The sequence below is a fragment of the Gracilinanus agilis genome, chromosome 6 (genome assembly GCF_016433145.1).
Source record: "Gracilinanus agilis isolate LMUSP501 chromosome 6, AgileGrace, whole genome shotgun sequence".
Classification (NCBI taxonomy): Eukaryota; Metazoa; Chordata; class Mammalia; order Didelphimorphia; family Didelphidae; genus Gracilinanus; species Gracilinanus agilis.
In genome coordinates this window covers 195,173,721-195,191,710 of record NC_058135.1, presented here as the reverse complement: position 1 = coordinate 195,191,710, position 17,990 = coordinate 195,173,721, and positions in this window count along the sequence as shown.

Here is a 17,990-nt window from a genome sequence, read left to right as displayed (position 1 = left end):
TAGGCCACAAAGCCCACATCCCACCCTGACTGAGACATTTCTAACTTTATCATGATAGAGTGAATGAGTGCATTTCCTGAACAAGCACTATTGCCATTATCAACATATCTGGATCAGTGGTAGCTCTCCTTTTGTTCTATAATTCCACCAATACGCATCCACTTTAAACCAGGGTCCAAAAATAAGACAGAAGTCAAGTCGGTTGGGCATTGAAAGAAAAAGCTGCTGCAGTAAAAATCAACCCTGGGCCTCCTCTTCTTTCCCCAAACAAGCCTAAAATTACAGTTATAGATTTTCCCATTTTTTCCAAAGATAGAAACTACCAGTTTCCAGATATTCCTTAAATGTGAAGAGCTTCAATATATCACTCCTTATAGAAAATGAGCTGACAGTCCCTGTGCACCTGGGTAGAAATGGCTCATGAAAGGCAGCCAGAATTCTGATTCACCCACCAGATGATCACCTCTATATAACTAAAGGATTCTATGTAGATAGCGAGATTAAACAGTTATTAAGCACTTAGGGTATGCCAGGCTGTTTTATTAAATTCTTATGTACACATAGTTTATATGCTATTAAACTATGTTTATATATAGTGTCATGCTGTTAAATACTGGCAAAAACATAGTTTAAAAATATATATGCTATATACATAGAATTATATAGATATGTATATTTATATACGAAAATGTACATGTCTGTACATATGTGTATAGCAGAGGCTTAAATAGCTTTTACCACTCACAACAGTCTCACAAGGAATGGGAAAACTAAAGAGGAAACAGGGTCAGAAAAGTTAAAGTAATATGTAAATGATCACATAGATAGTAAGTGCCAGAGGTAGAATTAGGATCCAATTCTCTTTTGACACCAAATCTTGTCTTTATGAATTAAATAGATGAAAAAAAGAAGGATAGAGTGAAAGAAAGAAAAATATAGCTAGCAAGAAGAAAATGAATAGAAAGAAAATGAAAGAAATTTGTTAGCATTCTATAATAATTTATTTTAGAATTATAAATTATATATTCACACACATTTATTTATTTATACAAACACAAGTAAACATTCCTTGTTTTGTTTTTGGTCTAGTTCTTTACGATTTCATTCATGAAGGTAACTCATGGTATAGAAATTCCCTCTACCAATGGAACTCCCCAGCTGTTTGACAAATTCTATTCTTAGAGAGTAGCCTGGAGCACCCCAAGGTTAACTGATTTGCTCAAGGTCCTACCACCAGTATGCATCAGAAATAAATTTTGAGCCCAGGTCTTCCTGACTTTGACTTTTTCATGCTGCTTCTATGTCAACACATGTAGGCATAGAGTATATATTTGTATGTGCACACAAATGGAGGTGCATAAATATGCATATTTAAATCTACTTAGGCAACTACTTGGTACAATGGATAAAGTGCTGGAGTAAGGAAGTTCTCAGGTCAAATCCAACATTGGACATTTAATAGCTTTGTCACCTTGGCCAAGTCATTTAACTTCTGTCTATCTCAGTTTCCTCAACCATAAAATGGGCTTAATAATAGCACCTGCATTACAAAGTTGTTGTGAGGATTAAATGCAGGAATATTTGTAAAGTTTAACACAGTGCCTTGAATGAAGGTTGACACTATATAAATGCTAGCTATCATCATCATCGTCGTCTTGAGACAGAACTATACATACATTTCAATACTTTAAGAAGTCAGACATAAATCAAAAAGTATTCATAGGTAGAACTAGCAAGAAGAAAACAGAGAAAAAGAAAATAAAACTTATTTGTCAGATTTCTGTAGCAATCTATTTTCAATATAATTGACAGTGAAATCACTATATTTGGAATATAGCAGCTCAATGTCTGATGTGCCACAGAGAAGCACAGAAACTATTAAAATTAAAAGGGTCCTCAGAGTAGCAAATCATTGGAAAAATATCTGGTAAAAAAAAGAAAGCCAATCTAAGGCTCAAGACAAAAGGAAGAGGGATTCCTCCTAGCTGGCGGTCCTCCAAATGCTCCTGTTTGTAGATGACATTGTATTGACCATCCTCTCCCCCTAGATTGGAGAAGAGGCTCCTAAATGAAATACGCAATTATTCAGAGTTCAACTAAACTATCTACACAAGTGGCCCCAACAGCTAGATGAAGAATATGGGTTGTATAGCCTGGGTTTTCTCTTTGGATGGATAACACAGAATACTGGTCTACCAGTATAGGTTTATGTGGACCAGATCCTGGAGAAGAAGGACAATAAACTGAACCTATAATTGAATAGAAGTAGGACAGTATACTAGATTACTTTTAGGAAACTACTGAGAGCTTTTAATGAGCTCAATCTTTTCTCCAAACAACAACTTATCTTTTAAATACCTGTATTCTTCCAATGATTCTAAATGGATGCCAGACATTGAATAATGTGTTCTCTAACTAATTAAAGTTGTCATTCAGATGTTACAAAATTAGGACAAACAAGCCTGGTCTCAAAGAAGAGAAATAAGAAGATGTTTCTCCTTATTCTTTTTTAAAAACTATTGGGGTGAGAGAGTTAGGTGATACAGTGGATAGAGTACCAGGCCTATAGTCAGGAAGACATCTTCCTGAGTTCAAATCTGGTTTCAGACATTTTTTTTCTATATAACCCTTATCAAGTCACTTAACCCAGTTTGCCTAGGTTTTCTTACCTGTAAAAGAAGCTGGAGAAGGAAATGGCAAACCATCTCAGTAGCTTTGTCAAGAAAACCTCAAATAGGATCATGAAGGGTCAGAAAGTACTGAACAACACCAGGGGTGTATGTCACATGGGTATGGAACATGTATTGCCAGGTTTCTTTTCAATATATTAATCGTTTTTACTGACTTTTTTTCCTTTTCCTTTTTTCTGATTTTTTCAATTCTATTTTCTAAAGAATGTCTCTCTGGAAGAGGAGAGGTGAAGTATACAAGGGGGCAGGGGAAGTCAGGTGATGTAAAAATAAAAAGTATGAAGAAAATTTATTTTAAATTAAACACTTTTTTTGTTGATGTGGTGGCACACACCTATAATCCCAGCTACTTGTACTGGGAGAGTGAAGGCTAGATGATCTCTTAAAGTTTGCAGTTCTGAGCTGCAGTGAGCTTAGCAAATCAGGTGTCCACATTAAGTCTGGCTCCAATATGATGAACTCCCCAGTAATGTGGGGCTAAGGCAGTGATGGGTAAGCTTTTGAGCTTGGTATGTCAAAATTCACCAAAAAACTGAGCATAACTTGGGTGATGTGTCACTTCAAGAAAAAAATCCCATAATTTCATGATATTTATAGTTTAAATAACAAAAATGTATAATTGTAATATATAACTGTATTTAATAAACCAAAATAATTAAATTAATATAGGTAGAATTGTCATCTATAGTGCACAGAGTGTCTATACTACACTAGAGCAAATGTTTCATCCTTGGCATGCAGCCCCATACTTCTCTGTATGTGGCTGCGTGTCATCGAAAATGACTACATGTGTCAGTGTTGACATGCATGTCATTGGTTTGCCATCACTGGCCTAAGGAGAGCAATAGAGTGGTACATGGCAATCATGAGTACCAGCTAGGTGGTGGTGTTGTCTTTCATTGTCAAAGAGGACTATTGAAAACATGGAGCGATGACTTGTGCATAAATTGGACTGAATTGAAGCAGAGTTGCATAAAGTCATCCACCTCACTCTATCTTTCAGAATCATCAAAGTGAAGGGGAAAGACTAGTGATGGTTCAGGATACCTTGGCTTCTTCAATGGCTTCTAAGCTCTCCATAGCACCTGCTTCAGCCACCTTCATGGGAATTGGAAAAAAATGTTTTCTCAACCCTTTGCATTGGGGGAAGCTTTCATCTGCTTGTAGTCAACACCCCCTCACTCACTGATGGGTTTGAGGCCTGTTCCTTAACCTGGTTTAGCCCATATGCTGAGAAAATTTACCAGAGTTTTGTCCATCAACATATTACAGCTTCTGGCAGCCACAGATGAGAGGTGGGTGGCAGGTGGGCAAGAGAGGAAAACATATCTGAAAAGGGCTTGGCAAGTCCTCACATCAGAGGTACTAGCCTTCCATGAACATCCTGTACAACTCACTAGCTAGGTATTATTCAAGAGACGGCCCATAAGGGATATATATCATCAGAGATAAATACCTACAAACAAAAATGGGCTAATTATGTGGAGATGGAGTGGTCACATGCTCTAGTGGTCTCCCCATTAGGCCAAGAGAATCAGAGAAAGGCCCATGGTGTGATGAGGGTCACCATGTAGAAGATGTTTAGGAAGATACAGACCAAACTCATAATGAGTGAAGGGGAAAAGTTGGATTAGGATTTGTATCACTAAAGGAAAGATCCACATTGATGAGATCATGGATCTAGCAATTCTAACAAAATATACACTCTTCAACAGATGAATTTGCTTTACCTTATACAATGATTTGCCTCCACATTTACCTGGAAACCAAGATTTTTTCACATCTTTTGCTATATTTACCCAAGTGAATGAGTACTCATTGAGAAAAGGGATCAGTTACTTCTTTATATTAATAAATTATTGTTGATTTATTAGTATATTTTTTAATTCAATCATTAGAACCTTAAATGAAAAAGAGTGAGCTCTACACTCAGACATCCTTCTTATTTTTGGTCTGAGAATACAGAGGACTCTCTCCATCAGTTTTCTATCCCATATTTTGCCAGAATACCTGAAACTCTTATTACAAGCATCATACTATGAGTGACCACTGTTAAATCTTAATTAGTTGACAGGTGCTTTTTTTAAACCTTCATTTTATTCAGATAGACATTTTATAGGTAAATCTGAATTACTGTATTATTACAAACTCATCTTTTCTCTGAGCTAAATCCCAGCTTTAGAACAGATACCAAGGAGTCACTCCTCTATAAGGATCTCTAAAGAGGGAAAAGGAAGGAAGAGGCACAGATACACCATAATCTACAACCTCCACCCCACTCTCCCCCCACTAAGTTCTAGATGCTTTCTTCCCAGCAGTGAGATTACCATTGAAATACATATCACCAAATGGAAGGAAAAGCCCTAAGTTATCCCCCCAAAATGTAGTCCTGCTTTTCTCTGGGGGTTGCCCCTCTCACCTTTCAACCATGACTCAAATCAATAGGACTTTGTGACTAGTTTACACACACCAGTGCCCACACTCTCTCTTATACTTCCTTAAGTATTTTAACTAAATAAATACTTCTTCTGTACATTGAAATTGTAAGTGCTCTTTTTTAGACATGTCTGATTTTCTGTGATCCTATTCAAAGTTTTCTTAGCAGAGAATTTGAAATAGCTTTCCATTTTCTTCTCTTGCTTATTTTACAGATGAAGAACTGAGGCAAGGAGAGTTAAGTGATTTGCTGGGGTCACACAGCTAGTAAGTGTTTCAGGCTAGATTTGAACTCATCAAGTTCAGTCTTCCTGACTTCAACTCTGGTACTCTGTACCACCTAGCTTCCTATTCAGCACTTAAAATTGCACTTTAGCAGGCATTAATAGATGGGTACCACTATTTTAATCAGCTACTTGGAAAAGAACAGGCATTTAAAAGGACAGGCTATGTCACAGCTCAAAAAATCCACATTTACAAGTAGGTAGAATCTCAGAAGTGAGTGGCATCTTAGTCACCAACTGGTGAGTCAAGCTTCATCATTAACCACTTCTTTGGATCTTTACTTGTGAGATAATGAAGCAGGTTGGCTTTTGTTCCTCTCAGAACTCCCATTTTTAAGAAGGAGGCTCAAACTAACTATTTTTCTTTCTTCTCTAGGCTTTACTCATGACTCTTTTCAATTTTCTCTATCATGCCCCACTCTCTTCTACTCCTTCGCCCCACCACTGGAATACCTGATCCTCCCTTTCTCTTCTTTCAGCCTCCCTTTATGTGTGGTCTTCCCCTCTTAGAATTCAAGCTCATTGAGGGCAGAGACTGACTTCATTTCTGCTTGTATTTACTTATATTCCCAGTGCTTAGTATGGAGCTTGGCACATCATAAATAGTTACCAAGCTTGTCAGCTTGTTGACTCCAAGCATGCTGGTGACACTCCTCAGGGAAACCTTGCTGTTATAGCAATTCAAGCAAGATAAAGGCAACCTAGGCTGAAACCCGTAGAACAGACCAGAGAATATGATCTCTCTTATTTGGGAGATATAGAGCAGACTATCAAGCAATTATGAATCAGGAAGGTATGAGAGTTGTGCAAAGACGTTCCTGTCCACAGAAGTCTATGCCTGGAGAGCTCACTCTGGCAATAATCTAGCAAGCTGAGCAGTAAAAAGGAGGATGGGAAAGCACATCTTATAAAAAAAAAAAAAGAAAAAAGAAAGGAAAAGTCGACAGTAAGGAGACCTCTTGCCAGTTATTTATAGCCTGCTGCCATATGGGTGGCAGCTCTACTTTCAATCAGCACTGCGGATCAGCTGGGCTCTGAGGCCAGCCATGGCCCTGGCAAAGGAGGCACACATCCTGGGGCACCATTTCTAACATGTCAGTGTCTCTGATGCTGACAGGGCACCAAGCAGATAGGATTTGATTGGCAAGAGGGATTAAAAAGGTCTGTAGTATGGGACTCTGCCTAGAGAGGGAAAAATCCAGATGGAGTTCAGCAAAGGGGACCCCTAAGCCATCAGGGGCAGCATGTGGGCACCTGATACCAAGGAAAAAGTGGAGGAGCTACCAAATATAAATTTTTCATGAGGCTATCCCTACTCCATGGTACCTAGTAGAGTATTCTATGTGCAAAAAATGTTGATGGACAAGAAAAGGCTATTTTCTGTAAACATGAGGTAACTCACAATGCTGGCAAGTTGTATGAATGATGAACAAAGAAGGATATTTCCCAAACCATGCTTCAGGCACTTTCCTAAGGCATTCATGCAAAAACAAAACAATAAACACAAAGACTAGCTATCAGGCTTAAATCTACTTTGATGATGAAGGTAGCATGTAAAGAATATTGAGAAACAAGAGCAAATGATTGGTTCTTTGTTTTCAATGAAATAAAGAATGTGTGTGTGTGTGTGTGTGTGTGTGTGTGTGTAATAGGAACTGGACAGCTAAGTGGCGCAGTAGATAATCAGGCCTGAAGTCAGAAAACTCCTCTTCCTGAGTTCAAATCTGACCTCAGACAATTACTAGCTACATAACCCTGGACAAGTCACTTAACCCTGTTTTCTTCAGCTTTTTCATCTGTTAAATGAGCTGGAGAAATGGGAAACCACTTCAGTATCTTTGCCAAGAAAACTTCAAAGAGGGTCACAAGTGTCAGACAATAGCTAAAAAAAAAACTGAACAATAAGTGATAATGAAATAATAAAAAAATGACTTCTGCTTTTAAGGAACTTGCAATGTATTTGGGGGGAAATAAGACATATAATCAATTAACATCATTTAATAAATTATTTGCCAGTTACTGAGGAATACAAAGGCAAAAATGGTCCCTATTGGGGACAGCTGGGTAGCTCAGTGGATTGGGAGCCAGGCCTAGAGACAGAAGGTCCTAGGTTCAAATCTGGCCTCAGACACTTCCCAACTGTGTGACCCTGGGCAAGTCACTTGACCCCACTGCCTACTCTTACTACTCTTCTGCCTTGGAGCCAATACACAGTATTGACTCCAAGACAGAAGGTAAGGGTTTTAAAAAAATGGCCCCTATTCTCAAAAGATCATGTGCTCTAATAGAGAACATAGAACATAAGTAAATAGAAACTTACAAGATATGTATAGAGCAGAGGGAAGATTACCCATGGGCAGGAATGTGCTAATAAATGTTTTATAACTGGCCTTCCTTAAAAAAAATAATAATGTATGATAAACTTTTATGTTTAATCTACATTATTAACATTTTTTCCTCACTCTTAAGTCAAGACAACCAACAGAATTATAAATCAAGCCCTGATTTGTAGTGATTACTAATTTCTGAGCTGTAAATACTCACACTGAAAATTTAATAATTTTCCTAGTCTCACTGGCTGCTTTGAGCTGGCTTTGATACTTCACTGAGAGGGAAAGGCTCTTACATCTGATAAGACCTTAGCTTGTTTTATATATATTTTTAAACATTGTCTCCCATTCCCCAATTAGATTGTAAGTTCCTTGAGGGCAAAGACTGGTTTCTGCCTCTTTTTGTATCCCCAGGAGTTACCACAGTGCCTGGAATACAGTAATCACAATAAATGTTTCTCGAATTGAAATGGAAGGTAAATAATACAAAGGTGGTACTTTAAGGGCCTGTAATTTCTTCAGAATGGGAAGATCTCAACTTTTTCTCTCACTTAGTAGATGATCACAGGGTTATAATATATCTAGAGCTAAAAAGAATTCCAGTGTTGAAAAGGAAGAAAGCAAGCTAAACTGCTTTGGGGAAATTACAAAACACCATTACTGGCCTCAGGCTTCCCATAACAGCAAAGGCCTCATGTTTTCAATACAAATATTTTGCCAGTGTCACTGTATGGCAGAGAGACCCAGAATACCACTGGCTCCAAAGAATTAAAGATGCAATCCAACAGAGGTCAATGGAATTGCACATGGCAAGTGTGAACAGGCTGCAACATAATAATCAATGAGAAAGCCTAAAGAACAGGAGAAAATGACTTCAAAGTATTGTATGATGGGAAATAAAGATAGGTTAGTCCCATGGCAAGAGTGCTCCAATGGTAGCTTTGCAATGTCAAGAGAACTAAAAACAGCTTACAGTATATGTGATCAGTTCTGTAGAAAGCATGGATGGGCTGCAATCTTCATTGCTGGAGGAAACTCCTGAATCAGTAAGATCACAGATCTACATTAGGCATTATTTGAGTGTCGGGTAGTTTGGAGATTATCTAAGATGTTTTTATTATCTGTTTCATATTTTTTACTCTTTCATCATTCATTCAGAAGCAGGAGGATGATACACTAACCTATGCAAAAATATATTGTTCATTCTTCTTTTGTTGGGGATTTTCATGGCTAAATAATTCATAACCAGAGCACCAATTTACTGAAAATAAGCCTTTTTATACTCACCTTAGAGTAGTCCTCAGAAATCAGACTCTAAGTATTACAAGAATCAGATATGAAGCCCTTCTAGGACCTGCCACAGATTTTACTTTCCTAATATAACCTTCCAGGATTTAGGATCGCCTCTATTCCATAAAGAGGCATCAGAGTAGGACTTTGTAGAGAAAGACCCCCAGTACATAGTATAGATTGCCTGTGGAAGGTCTATCTAGCCATAGACCAAAGACCATTGACAAGTTACACAGGATAGGTTGTGACTTGCCCTCTGCTGGGTCTACATTTTCCATTGCCCTCTGTTGGATGTATGTCCTTAGTTCTTCAGAGTCAATGGTATTCCAGGTCTCTCTGTCATACAGTTTGCACTGATAAAATATTTGTATAGAGGCAGTGCTCACATTGAAGAGACCATAGTAAATATCCAAGTTTTAGTCAGCGTTCATCATCTCCCATCAATAAGAATCAGCCAGGCAAGGGTTAATAGTCAGATGAGGTCAGGTAGTCAGAAAGAACTATTCATCAAATTATTGGGAAAGGGGGCATTAGGGAGCTAGACTTAGAAACTAGATGTTGAGATAAGCGAAATATCCAAATATGAGGTTATGATCCACATGAGAAAGGTAAAGAGGAGTGTCATCATGCCAGTAGGTTCAACAGAACTAAAGGTCTGAGCATTTAGGCTGGGTCAAACGCAGGAGTAAATTAATAGGAATGGTAGCTACAATGAGTATAAACACTGAGATGACCCTAACTTGGAAAAGCCATGGAACAGGATCAAGATGGAAGCTTGGAACTCTCCGTTAAATGAGATTTCTATTCCACTGAGTGCTTGCCCTAGCATAAATTCCCTTTCACAGTGGCCCAACCTTTCCAAGTAAATGTATAGATCACACTCTCTTCTGTCCCATACAGGGGAAGGATAGCTCAGACAGAAGTTGATTACCATATGTCTGTCTCAGAAATAACATATGGATAAACTCTCAAATTTTACCCAAGAGAAACATGTTGTCAGGTCAATAATAGCATCTAACAGCCCTAGAATCACATGACTCTGGAGACCAATGATCCTTGAAGTCTTTTCTTGAGTTTTTTTTTTTCCTTTGAAGATACTGACCAAGGCATATATTCTATACAGAGAAACCTTAATTAAGTAGTCACAGTGTAAATTGATAGTACCATTAAGAATGGGGTATCATTATAGGGCATTTAAGACTGAAAGAAGAAATAAATCTTCTGAGTCAGACACCTTGAGTCACCTGGTCCTATTTATAAGGTTTCTTGAACATTAAATGGCTCTTTGAAAACAGCATTTAGATAACTTAAGTGCAACCTGAATCAGATACACATATATTTGGCAGCAACTTGATTCACAAAATGATTGAGTTTGTTTCCATTTAAATAAGATGATCAAGTCTGCATGTTGTTTCTTTGCAGTCTCAATAGATCTTTTGCCACTAAGAACTTTTTTTATTTGTTTATTTTTCCTTTCTAGTGTATGTATGGCATGGAAAGAATCTACGTAGAAATTCAGAGTAAACTGGAAATTTCCACCTTGAGAGCTAAAGAGAGGTAAACCAAAAGCAGACAGGCATGTCTGAAGTAGTAGTAGAGTTCTTAACCTAGTGCCTATGAACTTTTAAATATTCTGTTAAGTGTATTTCAATACCATAAGTTTCTCTTAAAATCTTATATATTTTATTTTATTTCTAGGAATAGAATTCTTAGAAGGAGTTCATAGGCTTCAGCAGTCAAATGGGTCTCTGACACAAAAATATTAAAGAATATATGGACTAGAGGACTATCATTAAGGTCCTTTCCAATCTTAAATCCTGCTTTATCATTCAGTTCCCAGTCACTTTCCTTCGTAATAGGAAAGAATAACCAATGACAGAACTGAAGTACCTGCTACATCCAGACTGACATTATCAGAGATGATTCAAGATCCAATGTTCTCATGGATGCCATTGTCAATGACTAAAGGGAAGACACAAAGTAGGAAAGTAGGACAGATGGTCAGTCAGCATCATAAAGAAATCAGGTAAGAGGGCAAAGGTAGAGAGCTAGAGGTCATAATTCAAGGATCATAGGAATTTAAGACTGGTAAGGTAGTCATAATTTTCTTTTTTTTAATTAAATGTATTTTATTTGTTTGTTACATAAAAGTTCCCAAGTATCTCCTCCCTCCTTCCTCTCCTCCCCACACAGAAAAGGTATTTAACAAATACATATATGTGTCTATAAAACTATGTTTTGCTTTTTCTATTTATCAATTACTTCTCATTTTGCTCTATATAATGTTCTCTTAGTTCTACTTTTTCACTCTTCATGATTTCATGTAGGTTTTTCCTTTTTGTTTTTAAATTAACCTACTCTGGGGCAGCTTGTGGCTCAGTGGATAGAGAGCCAGGCCCAGAATCAAGAGGTTTGGGGTTCAAATCTGGTCTGAGTAGGTCATAATTTTCTAATCCATATATTTTTAATTTATTGTGTGTTGCGGCCCTCTTTAGTAGTCTGATGAAGCCTATGGACCCTTTCTTGGAATCCTGTTGCTGAATACATAAAACAATATATAAGGTTACTATGGATACTCACACTGAAATAGTAATCAAAAGTTTTTATAAGTTCATGGACAACAGGTCAAGAACCCTACTCTAGTAGGGTCCTTTCATTTAATAGAGGAGGAAACTGTAGAAAAATAAGCAACTTACCCAAGGTTATATCAGTAGTAGGTGGCAGAGACAGGATTTGAATCCAGCCCAACTGACTTCAAAGTCTCTTCTCTGTCCACTGCCTCCAGTGAACAAGGATTCTGAGGGCAAAAAAAATTACAATTAGGGCAGAAGGGTAAAACAACAGGGTTTTGATAAGTTCTGTGTATAGTCACAATAGCCTAGAAAGGTTTACAACATTGGCTGCTCCAATAGGGACTTGAAAAATCTGACTGCTCTCTATGGTGGTACAACTCAGGCCTACCTCTACATCTAATCCTGCTTAGCCAACTTCTCTGGACATCTTTGAACAGACACTCTCACTTATCTGTGTTATCTAGCAAAGCCACAATTTAATGTGAAATTGCCAGCACTTACCACCCCTTGCACACTACCCCACTCCACAAACACTCTGAACTACTACCTTGGGTCTCCCTTTCCTCTTTTGTGCTGTATTCCTCTGAGGAGTGGGTTGGGGCTCCTGCATTACAGACATTCTGACAGTTTGGAGAAAACATTAAGCTTTGTCAGAAACTTTCCCTAAATTGTACATTCTTCCAGACCTTCAATAAAAACAAGCAATCCACTCTCTCAATCTCAGGCTATTATCTCACAAGACCTTGAAGGAAATCAGTGATACTGGGACTTTTCTGTTTGAAGAATGGAAAAGTCAAACTGGTCTGAACATCTTCCATTTTCGTTAGGGCATCATTAAGCCCACTCCGGCAAAATGATGAACACACCAAGAGATAGTGTTAGAAACTTGAGATACTGATCTCTAAGGGGGAAAATGCAGAAAGGCTCGGATCTTGGAAAGTGACCATCCAAAATTTAACTAGACATGTAAACATTGCCTCAAAAACAAGGAAGACACTACAGCTAATAAACAATGAATCCTAAGAGGAATAAAATAGTGCTGAGGCTGATTCTCAAAAAAAAATGCATGATGATCTGGGTTAAGAAGAAAAATACACAATAAATCCCATTCAATATAGTAGGTATAGCCAAATCCTACAAGTCATGTTTAATCAGACATCAGGTAAGAGAAAAAAAAAGAGAATGATGAGAGGGTGTTATTATTAGTATTATAATACATTTTCACTAATTTGTAATTGTGAAATTTTTACTTCTGAATGCATGAGAAGACCAAATTGTAGGATCTTTTAAAACTTATTTATTTTCAAGTATGTACATAATTGAAAAGTCATCTCAAAGATACTTACTGAGTTCAATATACCACTGTGTTTGGTGCTATAAAAGTAACAAAAACCACAATTCCTTTTCTCAAAAAGTTTCCATCTTATTTGGAGACAAAACATATACAGATACAGGATCTACATAAAGTACCAAGAAAGCTAGGACCATGTGCCAAATGCATGGTAGAGACACCATGAGATCACCAGGTTGAAGGGTGTAATGAAGGATTCATGAAGTAAAAGGGTCTTAAGCAGTGTCTCAAAGGGTAGAAATTCAAGGTGCAATAATTTTGTCTGATTATTTACTTTTACAAAATCTTTTTAATGCTTCCCCAAATCTTATTGAACACTTTTCATTCTCTGGTCCAAGTATGGAAATAGGAAGTAGAAACAGCAAATAAATATCTCATATCCTTATTCTATTGGTGTCAGTATCTTTCCTCTCCTTATCCATTTCATAGAGTCCCAGCACTTTTAGACAAGATGGGCACTGCCATAATAACAAAACACAGTGTATACATATATGTATATATAGCTACATAAACATGTAAGTCTACAGATACATATATAAATGTGTACATACACAAATAACTACTTAGTAACTAATTAATTCATCTCTGCTAAGGTAGTCAATTTCACATTTTTAATTGTGATCATGGTTTGCCATATCCACCTCTCTTCTTGAGTAAAATTATTTGTGACTTATAAGTAAGCAACTTCTAAATACAAAACATGGCACTCTTTCATTTCTCAGTGAAAATAAAAAGCTTTAAGTCTTTGAACTAAAATTTTCTTTCATGACAGGTTACAATTCCCAATATATTTTTCACTGTCTTCTCCTACACCCAACTTTTCATTGTAACCAATGAGTGGGTATCAAGGCATCTGCTACCTTGGTTTGGAGAATGTTATTAATTTCTTCAGTTTCCTTTTCTTTCTCCTCTGATAGATGGTAGCACACAAGCTGCAACTACCTTCTTAGTCATCTTTTTGCTTATACATATTGAAAGATTTCCAAGGTGATATAACAAACTTTCCTTTGTGGAGAAGCTGAGAGGGACCCATGATTTATCTTCTTTGGGGGAACTTCTGGTAAGGAAACACAATAATGCAGGTCAACAACTTCTCTGAAACTTAGTATATAGAAATATTTAGATCATTCAGTTTAAGTGAAGTAGGAAGGATCACAGAGTTAATATATATCAGTGGTGGAACACAAATCTAGATCTTCCAGGGTTCAAGATTAGTTCTTTATCTACTACTCTCAGCTACTTCTGAAATGATTATGTTTCCAGGAAAAAAATTCTTCTTGTCTTTGGTTGTAGAAGGCAACATTATTATTTTTTAGGGAAAAAATCTGTAAGCCATCTACTTTGTGTTTTATGTTTTGAGTTATACTGTTATCATGAAAATGACAATTTTGAAATAGTTCAGTTACTCAGTGTACTACTTGGGGTGGCAAATATTGTATCTAGAATACTTAAGGTAAAATTACAAATGGTTTAAAACTGTGAAATTCTTAGCATCTTCTCTACTATTTTTTTCTTTTAAGCAGTTTTAAATTAATCTTTTCCTCCTTCTACTCCCATTGAGCAGCTTCTTAAAAAATCATATTGCAAAGAAAATCCCTACTTTGGATGTGAAATTTCAAATCTCTTTCTTTATCTAATAAAGTTCATCCCCGCTTTGTCAGGAGGTGGGTCTCTGCTCCATTTTCTGCCAATTCACCAATTTTCACTGCTGAAGCTTAGGACTAAGCAACTAGCACCTGGGACAGTGCTTCGGAGGCAGAGGAAACTTACCAAACACTGCTTAAATGGAACATATTTTATTTTTCATTTTCTATTCTTCCATGAGTCCTTGACTTTTGGCCAACCTTTTGATGATGACCTTCTTTATACTTAATTCGTTTGGTCCTTGGCTTTCTCTGAGATTTCATAAAAAATATTTTTTAGCTTGGCAGAACTTTCCAAAGCTCAAGTTCAGTCAACCTAGGCTTCATCAACTCAGGGTCCCTTCTGCACCTTGATGAAGCATCATTTTGTGGATGATCTAAAGTCATTTAATTTCTCCACTCTTCAGTTAATTTCTTCATGTGTAAAATAAGGATGTTAGAGTAAATGACTTCTAAGATTCCTTCCAGCTTTAAATCTATGATCCCTAGATCCTTTTGTAAATTCCAGACTTACAGGATGTGAATTGCTAAGGGTTTTTCCTAATACCTGTATTTTTATTTGTGAATATTTCATAGGAAAGTAAACCCTATTGCCACAAAAATAATTACCATCATAAATCAAAACACCTACTTGAAAGTATAGTCTTTATACTTTTTCACTGGACCATGCCAATTGAACCTAAATAAGGTGCCTGCTGTCCCAGAGACATTTTTACAAAGATAGCAGTAGAATAGATTAAAGTCCAGTACAAGAGTTCTTAACTTGTTTGGTAGTCTGGTGAAGCCTATGAACCCCTTTTAAGAATGTTTTAAAACGCAGCAAGGTGATACAGTGGCTAGAGTCCTGGATTTGAAGTCAAGAAAGCCTAATTTCAAATCTGGTCTCAAAACTCAGTAGCTATATGACCCAAAGCAAGTCAGTTAATTTCAGCCCCAGTTTCTTCATCTATAAAATGGGGGGAAATAATAACCCCTATCTCCCAATACAATTATAAGAATCAAATAAAATAATACTTGTAGATTTTGCAAGCCTTACAGCAATATATAAATGCTGCCTTTCATTATAGTGCATAAAATAAAATGCATAGGATGTCAAAGGAAACTAACCATATTGGGATAAAAATATATTTTTTAAAAGAGATCATGGGGTCAACTGGGTATCTCAGTGGATTGAGAACCAGGCCTAGATACAGGAGGTCCTAGGTTCAAATCTGGCCTTCCCTAGCTGTGTGACCCTGGGCAAGTCACTTAACCCCCATTGCCTAGCCTTTACCACTCTTCTGCCTTGGAACCTATACACAGTACTGATTATAAAATAGAAGGTAAGGGTTTTAAAAATAAAAAAAAAATAAAAAGAGATCATGTGATTCACAATAAAGAATCCCTTGTCCAGTTAAACCTTTCAAATAGTTGCCTACAATCATTAGACCCATCAAAATTCTAGCTGACCCACAGAATTCACATTAGCTCAACCTATATTTACCAATCCATCTGTTCCACCACAGCTACTCTTTCTCACCTATTTTTACAGATTTCCAAATCACTAAATTAAGGGAACTTAAGTTTCTGCCTATATCAAATGGATCTGCCCATGTCCAATACACCTGTCTATATCAAATACATCTGCTTGAAGCAAATAAATGCAGGGAGTATTCACAAAGGTAGATGTCCATGAAAACCTAATGAAAGAAGACTCATACAGGAGAGGCAGAGTTATAGACAATTTCTTCTTAGTAAGACCATATCAGATTTTCATTATGTCCACTGTCTGATTTTCATTAATCCTGTTGCTTAATTTTTTTTCATTTATTTCTTTAAAGATTCTCATCATGCCAGCCAACGCTAAGTTGTTTTGTTTTGTTTCATTTCATTGGAGGGGAGATTTGTGGGAGGGGGGAAATTTTCTTGTTCATATTACCTTGAAATCCCTACTTATCTCTTCCCTTAGTTCATTAGGAGCCATGCATGTTGGCCCAGGGTAAATTTCAGCATTTAGCCCCGATTTCAGTTCAAGCACAGACCTGAGTTATTTTTGTGGATTGAAAAAAATAGCAAGTAGAGAATGTTATCACTCCTGGACTTCTTTGTTTGCTCAGCACAGACTCCTGATGTACAAGAAAAAAAAGAAAAACATAAAAGAAAAAAACAACTAGGCTTTCCTTTAAATTCACATGGCTTTGAAGATAAAAAATAAAAGTAAAAGTGTCCTTTGACTTCTCTAGACAACAATCATTTCCAAGACATTTTGAAATGCTTGCCCTAACCCTAAAACATGCCCAGGTACATTCACCCCTCTTTCAAAGTTCAAAAAGTCCCATACATGGGGAAAGAAATGGAGGAATCTGGGACTCTCATTATAATGTGTTTGCAAGACCCACTGCATGATGTTAGAGCATATATCCTCCACCAGTTCTTCCTCTGGAATATTTCCAATGATTTACAATTTTAAGGAGGAAGGAGGTTTCAATGCCTCTCTCACCCCACACCCATATCTCTGATCATGAGCACCAACAAGAGCCTATGTGGAATCCAGAATGGCTGAAAAGACCTGATTGATACTGTGGGCTGAAACTATAAGAAACAACATTTTAGAATATATTACCAGTGATTAAGTCATCTGAGCAAGCCCTCAGAGGCCCTTCTAGGAGTAAGGGATATGTCAGTCTGTAGTTATATGGCTCTTATTTTTCTTTTCAGTAGCAGAAACACCTGAGAACAATTTGGCTCCATAATCCACTTCACCCTTCCATCTTAAAGGTTAAAACATCCCGTATAATGGTAGAGGGAGAGGCAATTATGTGAGTAAATACTGTCAATTAAGGAGTATTACCAGGAAGTTCTCCATTAAAAATCAACAGCAACCTTGGATGTGGTTCAAGAAGGATTCACCTCATGCCCAATTCTATGCTAGAACAAGTTATATTATTGTGAACTTCCTGAAAGCTCTTAAACTCCTAGAGTCTTCTCTTCTTGTCTGTCCTTAGTCTAGTGTTGATTTCTGAGGCCCTACCCAGTCCAAAACATTATAATTAGGAAAGATATGTGGATGTAGAGAAGAGGGAGTCATGAAAAAAAGGAAATAGGATCTCTATTTCCTAAGAAGTTCCATTCGAAAAGGAAAGAGAGCAAGCATAAATGAAAAACTCAGAGAGAGGGAACATTTATATAAGGGCACTACCATGCCATAGTGGTAAAGATGTAATGCAAAGGTTACAGTGCTGGTCCTCCCCCTCCAGTGTTAATAAGTCTCTTTGGGGCTAATAGAGGCTTAAAGGTTATTTGCAAGACCTCCATGCTAGCTACTATAGGCATAACAGAAAATGAAAGAAAATAGCTATGATCCCACTAAAAAGAAGAGTTGTCATACTTCCTTTATGTGTGGGAAGGGGAATG